Consider the following 16,262-nt stretch of genomic DNA (forward strand, 5'->3'; position numbering starts at 1 on the left):
GCTTATTCCGTGTTATGTCTTCATTCTGATGAGTGACTGGAACATTTTCCTTGGAAGTGACAGATGTGTGCGTGAAAATGCATTGTGTTGTGTTGTCAGCCCTGGTCTTACACAATACTCAGGTGTTGTGTGTTTCCATGGTGGTGTTGTGCAGCTCACCTTAATGTACTCCACCTGGCCTTGGAGAGCAGGCAGCCTGAGGCACAGATCATCAACTGCTGTGGCGCCGCCACACTTTTTCAACAGGGCGTGCAGTTACAGCTTAGCTCTTCTTTTATTTGTATTTATTTATTTATTTTCCCTTCTCCCTCCCTACCACCTTGCCTTAACAGTGTCTATATTAGCCTACTATCAAAATGCCTTTAAAAGTCTTGTATAAGTGTTATAATGAAGACAACATATTATGTAAGTGTCTATATTAGCTATATTAGCCTACTATCAAAATTGCTTTAAAAGTCTTGTATAAGTGTTATAATGAAAACATATTTTGTAAGTGTTTATATTAGCCTACTATCAAAATGACTTTAAAAGTCTTGTATAAGTGTTATAATGAAGACAACATATTATGTAAGTGTCTATATTAGCTATATTAGCCTACTATCAAAATGGCTTTAAAAGTCTTGTATAAGTGTTATAATGAAAACATATTTTGTAAGTGTTTATATTAGCCTACTATCAAAATGACTTTAAAAGTCTTATATAAGTGTTATAATGAAGACAACATATTATGTAAGTGTCTATATTAGTTATATTAGCATACTATTAAAATTACTTTAAAAGTCTTATATAAGTGTTAAAATGAAGACAACATATTATGTAAGTGGGCTTCACGGTGGCAGAGGGGTTAGTGCGTCTGCCTCACAATACGAAGATCCTGCAGTCCTGGGTTCAAATCCAGCCTCGGGATCTTCCTGTGTGGAGTTTGCATGTTCTCCTCGTGAATGCGTGGGTTCCCTCCGGGTACTCCGGCTTCCTCCCACTTCCAAAGACATGCACCTGGGGATAGGTTGATTGGCAACACTAAATTGGCCCTAGTGTGTGAATGTGAGTGTGAATGTTGTTTGTCTATATGTGTTGGCCCTGCGATGAGGTGGCGACTTGTCCAGGGTGTACCCCGCCTTCCGCCCGATTGTAGCTGAGATAGGCACGAGCGCCCCCCGCGACCCCAAAAGGGAATAAGCGGTAGAAAATGGATGGATGGATATTATGTAAGTGTCTATATTAGTTATATTAGCCTACTATCAAAATGGCTTTAAAAGTCTTATATAAGTGTTATAATGAAGACAACATATTATATAAGTGTCTATATTAGTTATATTAGCCTACCATCAAAATGACTTCAAAAGTTGTATATAAGTGTTATAATGAAGGCAACACATGATGCAAGTGTCTATATTAGTTATATTAGCCTACTATCCAAATGATTTTAAAAGTCTTATATAAGTGTTATAATGAAGGCAACACATGATGTAAGTGTCTATATTAGCTATATTAGCCTAGTATCAAAATGGCTTTAAAAGTCTTATATAAGTGTTAAAATGAAGACAACATATTATATAAGTGTCTATATTAGTTATATTAGCCTACTATCAAAATGACTTTAAAAGTCTTATATAAGTGTTATAATGAAAGCAACACATGATGTAAGTGTCTATATTAGCCTACTATCAAAATGACTTTAAAAGTTTAGTGTTGTAATTAAGACAACACATGATGTAAGTGCCTATATTAGCTATCTTAGCCTACTATCAAAATTACTTTAAAAGTCTTATATAAGTGTTATAATGAAGGCAACACATGATGTAAGTGTCTATATTAGCTATATTAGCCTAGTATCAAAATGGCTTTAAAAGTCTTATATAAGTGTTAAAATGAAGACAACATATTATATAAGTGTCTATATTAGTTATATTAGCCTACTATCAAAATGACTTCAAAAGTCGTATATAAGTGTTATAATGAAGGCAACACATGATGTGTCTATATTAGTTATATTAGCCTACTATCCAAATGATTTTAAAAGTCTTATATAAGTGTTATAATGAAGGCAACACATGATGTAAGTGTCTATGTTAGTTATATTAGCCTACTATCAAAATGACTTTAAAAGTCTTATATAAGTGTTATAATGAAGACAACATATTATGTAAGTGTCTATATTAGCTATATTAGCCTAGTATCAAAATGGCTTTAAAAGTCTTATATAAGTGTTAAAATGAAGACAACATATTATATAAGTGTCTATATTAGTTATATTAGCCTACTGTCAAAATGACTTTAAAAGTCTTATATAAGTGTTATAATGAAAGCAACACATGATGTAAGTGTCTATATTAGCCTACTATCAAAATGACTTTAAAAGTTTAGTGTTGTAATTAAGACAACACATGATGTAAGTGCCTATATTAGCTATCTTAGCCTACTATCAAAATTACTTTAAAAGTCTTATATAGGTGTTATAATGAAGGTATTGATGTAAGTGTCTATATTAGCCTATCTAAATGACTTTAAAAAGTCTTTTATAAGTGTTATAATGAAGGCAACACATGATGTAAGTGTCTATATTAGCCTACTATCAAAATGACTTTAAAAAGTCTTATATAAGTGTTATAATGAAGGCAACACATGATGTAAGAGTTTATATTAGTTGTATTAGCCTACTATCAAAATTACTTTAAAAGTCTTATATAAGTGTTATAATGAAGACAACAATTATGTAAGTGTCTATATTAGCTATATCAGTCTACTATCAAAATGTATTTAAAACTCTTGTATAAGTGTTATAATGAAAACAACACATTATGTAAGTGGCTTTATTAGCCTACTATCAAAATGACTTTAAAAGTCGTATGTACGTTTTATAATGAAGGCAACACATGATGTAAGTGTCTATATTAGCTACATAACCATGCTGTCAAAATAACTTTAAAAGTCTTATATAAGTGTTATAATGAAGGCAACACATGATGTAAGTGTCTATATTAGCCTACTATCAAAATGACTTTAAAAAGTCTTATATAAGTGTTATAATGAAGGCAACACATGATGTAAGAGTTTATATTAGTTGTATTAGCCTACTATCAAAATTACTTTAAAAGTCTTATATAAGTGTTATAATGAAGACAACAATTATGTAAGTGTCTATATTAGCTATATCAGTCTACTATCAAAATGTATTTAAAACTCTTGTATAAGTGTTATAATGAAAACAACACATTATGTAAGTGGCTTTATTAGCCTACTATCAAAATGACTTTAAAAGTCGTATGTACGTTTTATAATGAAGGCAACACATGATGTAAGTGTCTATATTAGCTACATAACCATGCTGTCAAAATAACTTTAAAAGTCTTATATAAGTGTTATAATGAAGGCAACACATGATATAAGTGTTTATATTAGCTACATAACTATGCTGTCAAAATAACTTTAAAAGTCTTATATAAGTGTTATAATGAAGGCAACACATGATGTAAGTGTCTATATTAGCTACATAACCATGCTGTCAAAATAACTTTAAAAGTCTTATATAAGTGTTATAATGAAGGCAACACACGATATAAGTGTTTATATTAGCCTACTATCAAAACGGCTTTAAAAGTTTTATATACATGTTGTAATGAAGACAACACATGTAGAAGTGTCTATATTAGATATCACATTTTAAAGCATTTATTGGACGTTAATATCTAATTTGGTTATTTAATACAATAATCCAAGGAGTAACGAGGCGAGGATGCAAAATTAGAGGTGCCATTGGATTCCATTTGGCATTATGAGTAATGACACTTTCACGCTTTTTAGCTACCTTGATTAGTTTGGGCGCCACCTTTCCTCCCACCCGCATATTTATTGCAATGCTTCGTTCTTTGTCCAAGTCTGACAAAGTCGCGTGCAAGGAGTGAAGGCGAGGTCGTGGAAATTAAATAGTTTGGTGGCCGACGCTGTTAAATGCGTTTGGCTTGAATGTGGGAATGTTCTTGTGACTTGTCAACTTCATGACATTGCCTCATTTTGAACACCACTCCCACTCCACTCAGCACACCTTATTTTTAAAACTTTACTAGCACACATATATCTACAAAACGGCTTTTTTTAAGGGTTTTTAAGCCTTTTTTAAAAAATCATTCACAGTCTGTGGTGCCCTCAGGTGGTCAGGGAGAGAGTTTTACAGACTGGCCGCGGAGGTGTCGTGTGGAGGGTTCTGGGGTGAGCAGTTCTTTGAGGTAGAGGGGGACATTTCCATGGTGGGTTAGTAGGGAGACTTTGTATTCAACCCTGAGTGGAACTGGAAGCCGGTGAAGGGATTTGAGAACTGGTGTGATGTTGTCATATTTCTGCACCCTCATCAGGATCCTAGCAGCACTATTCTTAATTAACATCTTGAACATTTCAGAAGCACGATAAAGTAATAACAAAAGTCCTGTACTGTCCTATTTACCTAAATTGAAAATACTATGTATGCTCCAGGAGGGACATAGTACTCTTATTTTTGAAAATGTGTATTTATTTTTTTAATGACTTGTAGAGCATGAGGAAGTGCAAAGGGAACTTACACTAAATTGCCTAAAAAATGTGGCCACCCATCCTAATTACTTGTATACAATCAAGCTCTTAGGCCTGGAAACTGTTTCTAGAAACATTTGTGAAAGAATGGGCCGCTCTCAGTGATTTCCAGCGTGGAACTGTCACAGGATGCCACCTGTGCGACAAATCCAGTCGTTAATTTTTTCCTAAATTTCCAAAGTCAACTTCATTATAAGAAAAGTGAACATTTTGGGAACAACAGCAACTCAGCCACCACGTGGTAGGCCACGTAAACTGCAATACAACGTTGATTACACATAATATTCCTTTCAAACAGACTTTGAAACAACTCTGCACAATAGTTTTATTTGTAGATTCCGATGTCTAACGTTGGATCCATGTTGTTGGTTGGGAAATGACCACATTTAAATCAACATTACAACCTGACATTGATAAAACGTCGTCAAAAAGCTTGTTTCGATGTTATATTTGCGTTGTAGAACATTGGTTGGGAAAAATGACAAAAATTCAATGGTCAAATCAACTTTGCAGGAAGGCAGACGGACTACTCATGACAAGGTGTTTAAGTAAAAACATGATTTAATTTTAACTAAAAAAGGTACAAACAAAAAGCGCTCACAGCGGATGTCAGGTTCAAACACTAAAGACATCTACTAAACAAGACAAAAGGCAAAGAATCAAACAGAGACAGAATTAAATTTGGACTCAGATCTGAGGAGAGACATGGCCACGGTACTCTCTGTACAGTCCTGCACCACGCTCTGCCCAAAAGATCGTACTCCTCCTTCTTTATTTGACTTCTTCCCACAGCTGCTTTCTGAGGGGAGTGGGTCGTAAACAGCGTTGCCCTCGGTTACCGAACAGTTCGAAGAGAGTTTGTCAAATACTTCAAAAAGAGTTCCATAAAATAGTTCAATGAGAGTCCCGTAAAATAGTTCAAAGAGAGTTCGTAAAATACTTCAAAAAGAGTTCCTCTAAACCAAAGGTGCCCATTACGTCGATCGCGAGCTACCAGTCGACCGCGGGGGGTGTGTCAGTCGATCTCCAGCCAGGCTTTTAAAAAAATAGACCTAAAAATTAGTGATCATCAATCTTCACCAAGACGTCACTTAAATGACATTCACGGTACCGGAGGGTCTTGTGAGATGACGCTGGCTGCTGCAAGATCATTCATTATTATGAAAATATGACCGAGAGGAAGGCGAGAAACACTTTTTATTTCAACAGACTCTCGCGCCGTCCCTTCCGTCAAAACTCTAAAGGCCGACTGCACATTTCCTATCTGCACAATAAAAGCCCTGCTTCATGCTGCCTGCGCTAACTAAATACAGAGTCTCGGAAAACTGGCGTGCACAAGCGATCCCTCAGAAAGCTGGCGTGCACATCACTTGTGCACGCCAGCTTTCCGAGACTCTTATTTTGTTAGCGCAGGCAGCATGAAGCAGGGCTTTTATTGTGAAGATAGGAAATGTGCAGTCGGCCTTTAGAGTTTTGACGGAAGGGACGGCGCGAAAGTCTGTTGAAATAAAAAGTGTTTCTCGCCTTCCTCTCTGTCATTTTTTCATAATAATGAACTGGCAGCAGCCAGCGTCATCTCACAAGACCCTCGGGTGCCGTGAATGTCAATCAAGCAAGCTACGGAATTTGCCGCCAATGTTTTTCTTGTAAAGTGTATGGAAGCTGGATGAATTAGATGCCAAAAACCAACCACTTTCATGTGGTATTGTACAGAAAGGACAACTTTTTTCTCCTCCATTTGAAAATGTGGGCGTTATCATCATTACTGTCTGATTCCAATCAATGCAAGTCATCAGAATCAGGTAATACACCAACTTATATTCTTGTCTTCGTGAAAGAAAGACATCTATATGTGTTACACATGCTTGTATTATCATTGAACACGTAACTTTTTTTACAAAAATGTCTCTTTCATAAATAAATAAATATAAATGATATATATAAATGAGGTAGATCCCCTCGAGTTGGTCAATTGAAAAGTAGCTCGCCTGCAGAAAAAGTGTGGGCACCCCTGCTCTAGAAGTTGGGCAGATCCTGCCATCCGTCCGCTTCGAAGTGCCAGTGAAGTTTTACGAGCATTCTTCTTGGAAGATTTCAAAGACAGCCTTTTGTCTTCTTGTCAGGAACACAATGTAACACAACATTTTTTGTGATAATTTAGAAACAATTATTCTAACAGCGGAGGCACAACTTGGGAAAAGAAAAAAAACTAACACTTTAACATAAACTATTGTCACAACTTGGCTTGGACATGGATTGTTTCTTCGATGCAGATGAGAATCAGCACGAGTGCGGCGTGGACGTTGTTTATTTAAACACTATAATAAAAAATAATCAAACTAAGGGCGCTCACAAGGAGGTACAGACACTTGGCTATGAATAAACAAAAGACTAGCATAAATGCTGCAAACTACAAACATGAAACAAAAACACTTGCTCGATTGGCATGAATAATAATGAACTATAAACAAAACTAGCACAATGGCATGAATACAAAAACTTACACGGCATGGAACTATGGACGAGGGCATGAAGGAGGTGGAGCATGGGTAGGGTGCGTGCGCGTGTGAAGATCACAGAACGATGAACAGAAAGAAAATTACTTAAATACTGGCTGTGATCATCAGGAACAGGTGCGGGACTGAGGGCAGGGGCGTGACAAGGTGGGAACTAATGCGTTGGCATGGAAACAAACAAAACCAGGAAGTGCAAAACGCGACTGAATGTCCAAAATCAAAACATAACATGACAAAACAAAACATGATCCATAGGTGTGACAGAACGTAACGCAAACAACACTTACTGTGACTTGAATTGAACAGCATGAACTTTGGCATAAAAAATGAGTATGACTTACTGTGGCAAGAACAGAGCATGGAACGGAACACAATGACGCCAGGCCGACTGACTGGCAGTGGCAGGCTTAAATGATGCCTCTGATTAGTGCTCGGGTAGCAGGTGAGCGGCCGAACAATAATCAGAGACAGGTGGCATGAAAAACGAGTATGAATTACTATGGCAAGAACAGAGCATGGATCGGAACACAATGATGCCAGGCCGACTGACCGGCAGTGGCAGGCTTAAATGATGCCTCTGATTAGTGCTCGGGTAGCAGGTGAGCGGCCGAACAATAATCAGAGACAGGTGGCAAGAACAGAGCATGGAACGGAACACAATGACGCCAGGCCGACTGACTGGCAGTGCCAGGCTTAAATGATGCCTCTGATGAGTGCTCGGGTAGCAGGTGAGCGGCCGAACAATAATCAGAGACAGGTGGCATGAAAAACGAGTATGAATTACTATGGCAAGAACAGAGCATGGAACGGAACACAATGACGCCAGGCCGACTGACTGGCAGCGCCAGGCTTAAATGATGCCTCTGATTAGTGCTCGGGTAGCAGGATAGCGGCCGAATACTAATCAGAGACAGGTGGACGTAATTTGCAACCCTGGCAACAAAACAAGGGAGTGAAAAAAAACGGGAACTTAAAAAGTCCAAAGGTCGACAAAACATAGCCAAACAATATTTATGTGACAGTCGCTTGCTGTCGTGCGGGTTCCCAGGACCACCAAGGAAGGACATTGCTTTCGAGCAGGTTTGACTCGCTTTCTTTTTCAATACAACTTGTCTTCAGGTTTGGTCGCTTTTCAGCTCCTGCTCGCTCCTCGCTCGCTTTCAGCCGTCGTCGTCGTCTGCGGCTCGCTCTCTTTTGCTCTCGCTCTTCAGGTTCTGCTGCGGGCTCTTCTCCTCCTTCTGCCTCATCCTCCTCCGCTGCTGCCCTTTTATACAGCCAGAGGAGATTCATTGCTGAAACTTAAAGGAATTGACGGAAGGGCACCACCAGGAGTGGAGCCTGCGGCTTAATTTGACTCAACACGGGGAACCTTACCTGGCCCGGACACGGAAAGGATTGACAGATTGATGGCTCTTTCTCGAGTCTGTGGATGGTGGTGATGGCCGTTCTTAGTTGGTGGAGCGATTTGTCTGGTTAATTCCGATAACGAACGAGACTCTGACATGATGACTAGTTACGCGGCCCGGTGCGGTCGGCGTCCGAACTTCTTAGAGGGACAAGTGGCGTTCAGCCACGCGAGATTGAGCTATAACAGGTCTGTGATGCCCTTAGATGTCCAGGGCTGCACGCGCGCCACACTGAGTAGCCCAACGTGTGTCTACCCTGCGCCGACAGGCGTGGGTAATCCGATGAACTCCACTCGTGATTGGGGATTGCAATTGTTTCCCATCAACAAGGAATTCCCAGTAAGCGCGAGTCATCAGCCCGCACTGATTAAGTCCCTGCCCTTTGTACACACCGCCCGTCGCTACTACCGATTGGATGGCTTAGTGAGGTCCTTGGATCAGCCCCGCGGGGGGTCTGCTCGGCTCTGGCGGAGGCCGAGAAGACGGTCAAACTTGACTATCTAGAGGAAGCAAAAGTCGTAACAAGGTTTCCGTAGGTGAACCTGCGGAAGGATCATTACCGGGGGAGCGAGAGAGAAAAAGAACATGCTCCGTGTGAAGTCTCAGGGCTTTGGGGCGGGCTCCGGCCCGTGTGGCACGGCGGTCTCCGTGGCCGACGGCAGGGTCCTCCCCCGCCGGCGGCACGTCCCGACGGGCCATGCGTCGGGGATGATACGCAGAAGTCTCAGGGCCTCGTGGCGGGGAGGGACGCTCGGGCGGTGCGTGGGGGTTTCGGCCCCCCGTCCCGATCCTCGGGCCGCCCTCCCCACACACCACTTGGCGCGCGCGGCGACCTCGGGCTCCGCCACCGACGCACGGGCTGCAGCCCGACGGCGGAGCGGACCCGGCGGAGGCGCGCGGTTTCGGGGGAAAAAGAGAAGTAGTCCCAGGGCTTTGGTGCGGGTGGCACGGCGGGTGGCGCGGGTGGCACGGCGGGCTCCGCGACCGACGGCCGGGCTGCAGCCTTTAGGCCGGCGGGCGCGTCCCGGCGGGCCGCCCGCCTTTTCGGAACCTTGAACCGGCATCCGCTTCCGAGCGGGGGGTTTCGGGCACCCAACTCGGGAGGAGGGGGGTTTGATTGATTGATACTTTTATTAGTAGATTGCACAGTACAGTACATATTCCGTACAATTGACCACTAAACGGTAACACCCGAATACGTTTTTCAACTTGTTTAAGTCGGGGTCCACGTTAATCAATTCACTCTTGACTGCAGCGTCGCTCCCGGCACGCCCCGCCTCTCCGCTCGGCCGCATTCTCCGCCTCCTTGCCGCCAGCGTGCCCTGCCCCGCTGCTCGTTCGCCGGCTGCGCCTCTCCACAGTTTACTATTCCTTCGACGAGATGATACGACATTCCCAGGGTCTCATTCATGATTCGATCCCTCGCACGTTTGCCACTTTGGATCCCGTCCAGTCACATTCACTACGTGCAGATAAAAGTCGATTTACGCACGCTCCCTTTTTTTTAAGCAACCCACACCTCCACAGCCTGTGTCCTACCAGACAGTCCTGCAGTTATGTTGTTGTTGATTGGCCTTATCTTGTGAAGTGAAGTGAATTATATTTATATAGCGCTTTTCTCTAGTGAGTCAAAGCGCTTTACATAGTGAAACCCAATATCTAAGTTACATTCAAACCAGTGTGGGTGGCACTGGGAGCAGGTGGGTAAAGCGTCTTGCCCAAGGACACAACGGCAGTGACTAGGATGGCGGAAGCGGGAATCGAACCTGCAACCCTCAAGTTGTTGGCACGGCCACTCTACCAACCGAGCTATGCCGCCCCACATTTTCTTCACCTGTCAGACATCGTCCTTGTCACTCTTAGGGGCTTTCGGGAATTCCAGCAGGTTGACCTCAACACACACACACACACACACACACACACACACACACACACACACACTGGTAGTAAGTAGGAGCAGGTTGCCAAGGCTGCTGAAATGTGACGGTCTAACCACCAAGAGTCTGTCAGTCAATAATAGCCTCTGCTCGTCTCCAGCTCGGTGGTTTGGATATGACCTCGGGCTGAGTGTGTGTGTGTGTGTGTGTGTGTGTGTGTGTGTGTGTGTGAACACACACACACACGGTTGAATGCAAAACCGATGGACAGACGGAGAATGAGGCCGATCTGTGGAAAACATCATTTTGCAGTACAAAGAGCCCACAATGTTGCAGACAATTGAGCCCGGAGTTGGGATTTGATCACAATTTAGTGTCTGTAAGACCCTTTGTCCTCGGTCTACATGTTAACTCTGCTGAGCCAGACTCAGAAGGCCGCATGGAGTAGGAAAAATGTGCCGGGGGCCGTTGTGTATGTGTTTATATAATTAATATATGTGTGTGTTTATAAATGATTTGCAAACAATTTCAACCCATATTCAGTTGAATATGCCACAAAGACAACATATTTGATGTTCAAACTGATAAACTTTTTTTTTCTTTGGCAAATAATCATTAACTTTAGAATTTGATGCCAGCAACACGTGACAAAGAAGTTGGGAATGGTGGCAATAAATACTGATAAAGTTGAGGAATGCTCATCAAACACTTATTTGGAACATCCCACAGGTGTGCAGGCTGATTGGGAACAGGTGGGTGCCATGATTGGGTATAAAAACAGCTTCCTCAAAAAATGCTCCGTCTTTCACAAAAAAGGATAGGGCGAGGTACACCCCTTTGTCCACAACTGCGTGAGCAAATAGTCAAACAGTTTAAGAACAACGTTTCTCAAAGTGCAATTGCGAGAAATTTAGGGATTTCAACATCTACGCTCCATAATATCATCAAAAGGTTCAGAGAATCTGAAGAAATCACTCCACGTAAGCAGCACTGTATCAAAAACCAACATCAATCTCTAAAGGATATCACCACATGGGCTCAGGAACACTTCAGAAAACCACTGTCACTAAATACAGTTTGTCGCCACATCTGTAAGTGCAAGTTAAAGCTCTACTATGCAAAGCGAAAGCCATTTATCAACAACATCCAGAAACGCCGCTGGCTTCTCTGGACCCGAAATCATCTAAGATGGAATAATGGAAAGTGGAAAAGTGTTCTGTGGTCTGACGAGTCCATATTTCAAATTGTTTTTGGAAATATTCCACATCGTGTCATCCGGACCAAAGGGGAAGCGAACCATCCAGACTGTTATCGACGCAAAGTTCAAAAGTCAGCATCTGTGATGGTATGGGGGTGCATTAGTGCCCAAGGCATGGGGAACTTACACATCTGTGAAGGCACCATTAATGCTGAAAGGTACATACAGGTTTTGGAACAACATATGTTGTCATCTAAGTGCCGACTTTTTCATGGACGCCCCTGCTTATTTCAGCAGGACAATGCCAAGCCACATTCAGCACGTGTTACAACAGTGTGGCTTTGTAAAAAAAGAGTGCGGCTACTTTCCTGGCCCGCCTGCAGTCCAGACCTGTCTCCCATGGAAAATGTGTGGCGCATTATGAAGCGTAAAATGGCGACCCCGGACTGTTGAAGGACTGAAGCTCTACATAAAACAAGAATGGGAAAGAATTCCACTTTCAAAGCTTCAACAAATAGTTTCCTCAGTTCCCAAACGTTTATTGAGTGTTGTTAAAAGAAAAGGTGATGTAACACAGTGGTGAACATGCCCTTTCCCAACTACTTTGGCACGTGTTGCAGCCATGAAATTCCAAGTTAATTATTATTCGCAATAAAAAAAAATGTATCAGTTTGAACATCAAATATGTTGTCTTTGTAGCATATTCAACTGAATATGGGTTGAAAAGGATTTGCAAATCATTATATTCTGTTTATATTTACATCTAACACAATTTCCCAACTCATATGGAATTGGGGTTTGTAACAATATAGTGTGAGAGTCCAGTCCATAGTGGATCTAACATAATAGTGTGAGAGTCCAGTCCATAGTGGATCTAACATAATAGTGTGAGAGTCCAGTCTATAGTGGATCTAACATAATAGTGTGAGAGTCCAGTCCATAGTGGATCTAACATAATAGTGAGAGTCCAGTCCATAGTGGATCTAACATAATAGTGAGAGTCCAGTCCATAGTGGATCTAACATAATAGTGAGAGTCCAGTCCATAGTGGATCTAACATAATAGTGAGAGTCCAGTCCATAGTGGATCTAACATAATAGTGTGAGAGTCCAGTCCATAGTGGATCTAACATAATAGTGTGAGAGTCCAGTCTATAGTGGATCTAACATAATAGTGTGAGAGTCCAGTCCATAGTGGATCTAACATAATAGTGAGAGTCCAGTCCATAGTGGATCTAACATAATAGTGAGAGTCCAGTCCATAGTGGATCTAACATAATAGTGAGAGTCCAGTCCATAGTGGATCTAACATAATAGTGAGAGTCCAGTCCATAGTGGATCTAACATAATAGTGAGAGTCCAGTCCATAGTGGATCTAACATAATAGTGTGAGAGTCCAGTCCATAGTGGATCTAACATAATAGTGTGAGAGTCCAGTCCATAGTGGATCTAACATAATAGTGTGAGAGTCCAGTCCATAGTGGATCTAACATAATAGTGTGAGAGTCCAGTCCATAGTGGATCTAACATAATAGTGAGAGTCCAGTCCATAGTGGATCTAACATAATAGTGAGAGTCCAGTCCATAGTGGATCTAACATAATAGTGTGAGAGTCCAGTCCATAGTGGATCTAACATAATAGTGAGAGTCCAGTCCATAGTGGATCTAACATAATAGTGTGAGAGTCCAGTCCATAGTGGATCTAACATAATAGTGAGAGTCCAGTCCATAGTGGATCTAACATAATAGTGTGAGAGTCCAGTCCATAGTGGATCTAACATAATAGTGAGAGTCCAGTCCATAGTGGATCTAACATAATAGTGTGAGAGTCCAGTCCATAGTGGATCTAACATAATGTGAGAGTCCAGTCCATAGTGGATCTAACATAATAGTGAGAGTCCAGTCCATAGTGGATCTAACATAATAGTGAGAGTCCAGTCCATAGTGGATCTAACATAATAATGTGGGAGTCCAGTCCATAGTGGATCCAACATAATAGTGAGAGTCCAGTCCATAGTGGATCTAACATAATAGTGAGAGTCCAGTCCATAGTGGATCTAACATAATAATGTGAGAGTCCAGTCCATAGTAAACAAAAGAGTCTTAAGATTGGACTTCATTGCTTCCACTGAGGTAACATCTCTACTCCTAACATGGTTTGGGGTTATGTTAGTCCAGCAGAGGACTTGCTGGCCCTGACGCCACACCACTGGGTTTTTATGCTGACAAATATCTTGGTGACATAAACCAGCAGATGAATAAAAACTACTTCCAACCTCAGTAACTGAGAGTTCTTAGAAATAGTCACCTTGGCTGGCACGGCTTGACGTTTGCAAACTACGCCCAAGCTCCAATCTTTTAGCCCCCTGGACTGTCTTTGTGAGAAGGTGCCATGGGCTGAGAGTCTGGGCTCACCTCCTCAATCAAGACCAGCAGTTCTCTTCCAAGCGGATCCGGGCACACGCCATAGGGCGCCCATTATCTCCCTTCATATTTAGCTTTTGCCCCAAGTCTCTGCTGTTGGTTATCTTCCAGAAATAATGATACTGATATTGGATTCAAACCCGCTTAATTGGAATTTTGTATTCAAAGATAACACAAGTGAACCTTCGTTTTTCCTCATGATGTAACAAAGTATTCCAAAGCTTGCATATCAGATCAGATTCTGTTAAAATTTAATAATAATTTATTCTTCTCTTCTTTGATTAGTTTTGGATGATACCACACATTTAGGTATTGATCCGATACCGAGTAGTTACAGTGTTGCACTGAGAAGAGAAGGAGGCGACAACCAGAGCAGAACTGCGGTTTCAAAAGGTTTATTCAAACCTTTGATGATTACGTGGCGTGTGTATGCTACTATAGGTGTAGACTGTGTAATATTAATAGTGTAAATGTCACCAGGGTTTGTTGTCTGTGAGTGCTGGTTGTATCTTTCGTGGAATCAAGAGGGGTAAGGCGAAGAGGCAGTTCGTGGACAGGCAAGAGGTCTAGGGCAAGAGCGAGGCAGTCTGGGTCCGAGCAGGGAGGTCGTGGATCGAGGGAGGCAGTCAGGAATCCGGATGGATGTCGGGTGATAATTCACAATCACGGAAGACAGGGGAGTTGCTGCGGAAGACAGAAGGGACATGAACCAGGGAGACACGGAGAGAGAGAAAGCAAAACATCCATCCATCCATCTTCTACCGCTATCTCAGCTACTATCGGGCGGAAGGCGGGGTACACCCTGGACAAGTCGCCACCTCATCGCAGAGAAAGCAAAACAAAGGCGAGTAAAGCACGGGGAAGGGAATGCCAGACATGATGCTTACTGGAAGGTTAGCGACGTTCTGGCAATGGTTCTGGTCTTTATGCCGCTCCCTCTCATCACCACCAGGTGTGCTGATTACAGATTGTCTGCAGGTCCGTTGCTGTAGGGGGCGTGGTGCGCTCAGCGCGAGCAGGGGCATGTCTGAGTGTCCTCTAGCTGCCGGAGAAACGTGGGTTCGACTCCGCGCCATGACAGTTACAGAATCATACATTGGTCATATTCAAAGGCACATATTTCCTGAGTTTTTAAACATAAAATGGATTAAAAAAAAACTACAAAATATTTTGTGATGCTAACAAAATATCAGTGTAATTATAGAAGTATCGACTAGATACGCTCTTGTACTTGGTATCATTACAGTGGATGTCAGGTGTAGATCCACATGTGACGTTTGTTTACATTGTGACGCCGGTGAGCTACGGTGTGTAGTGAAGCATGTTTAGCTATTTTTTTCCTCCAGTGATAATGCTACTACCATGAATTGATTAACGTGGACCCCGACTTAAACAAGTTGAAAAACTTATTGGGGTGTTACCATTTAGTGGTCAATTCTGCGGAATATGTACTGAACTGTGCTATCTACTGATAAAAGTATCAATCAATCAAAAAAAAAACTTGTAAGAAACGTACTTTATTTGTCGCAAAGGATTAGTGATTTAGAATAAGGCTAAAACACTGCCAACTGCGAATGGATGCTAGCTGCTAGCTAGCTAGCCATGTCTTAAAGCAGCTCTTCCTGAGAGTGTTTCAGTGTTATAACGTCACCTTTATCTTTACTTTTTAAGCCAAAATGCGTCCATCCTCCCTTTTCTGTCTACACACTGTGTCTGCTTGTAAGTACTCTGTGTACGCGCGCTGCCAAACATGCTCCTCTGCTCGTAAAACCAGCAATGACACGCCGTGACGGGGGCGGGGGACCGGTACTTTTTAGAGGCGGTATAGTACCGAATATGATTCATTAGTACCGTGGTACTATACTAGTACCGGTATACCGTACAACCCTAGTAGATGATTAGACTTAACATTATCGTTTGGTGTGACAAATATAAGTATGAGCAGGTTGCAAAACAGAGTGCACACAAAACAACAAAAAAACAAAAGGCTCCGTAGTTTTCTTTCATAAACTCAGTCGTGACTAAAAAAAATGCTGCAGTTGCACAAAAAAAAAAAACCCACAACAGCTCATTACACAACAAGCTTTGATTCTGCTATTCTGTTGTTGGTTTCCCTCCTACACAATGTTGACATTTCCTGCAGCTCCTCCGCCCCGAGACCGCTCGCTATACCGCTGACTCGGCACGTGGAACTACTACGCTCATCAGCGTGCATAATAACACCAGCGTCAAAAAAAAAGTCTCTATAATAACACCAGCGTGAAAAGAAGCAACTA

At 42.0% G+C, this 16,262-nt stretch overlaps 1 protein-coding gene across 1 annotated transcript in view; it reads left to right on the forward strand.

Moving 5' to 3' along the window:
• The window catches only part of clstn2a (calsyntenin 2a), a 376,557-nt gene that overhangs the window by 94,749 nt on the left and 265,546 nt on the right, over positions 1-16,262 (forward strand). The gene's annotated exons all lie outside the window — the stretch shown is intronic.

This window comes from Nerophis ophidion, linkage group LG14 (assembly GCF_033978795.1).
Source record: "Nerophis ophidion isolate RoL-2023_Sa linkage group LG14, RoL_Noph_v1.0, whole genome shotgun sequence".
NCBI lineage: Eukaryota > Metazoa > Chordata > Actinopteri > Syngnathiformes > Syngnathidae > Nerophis > Nerophis ophidion.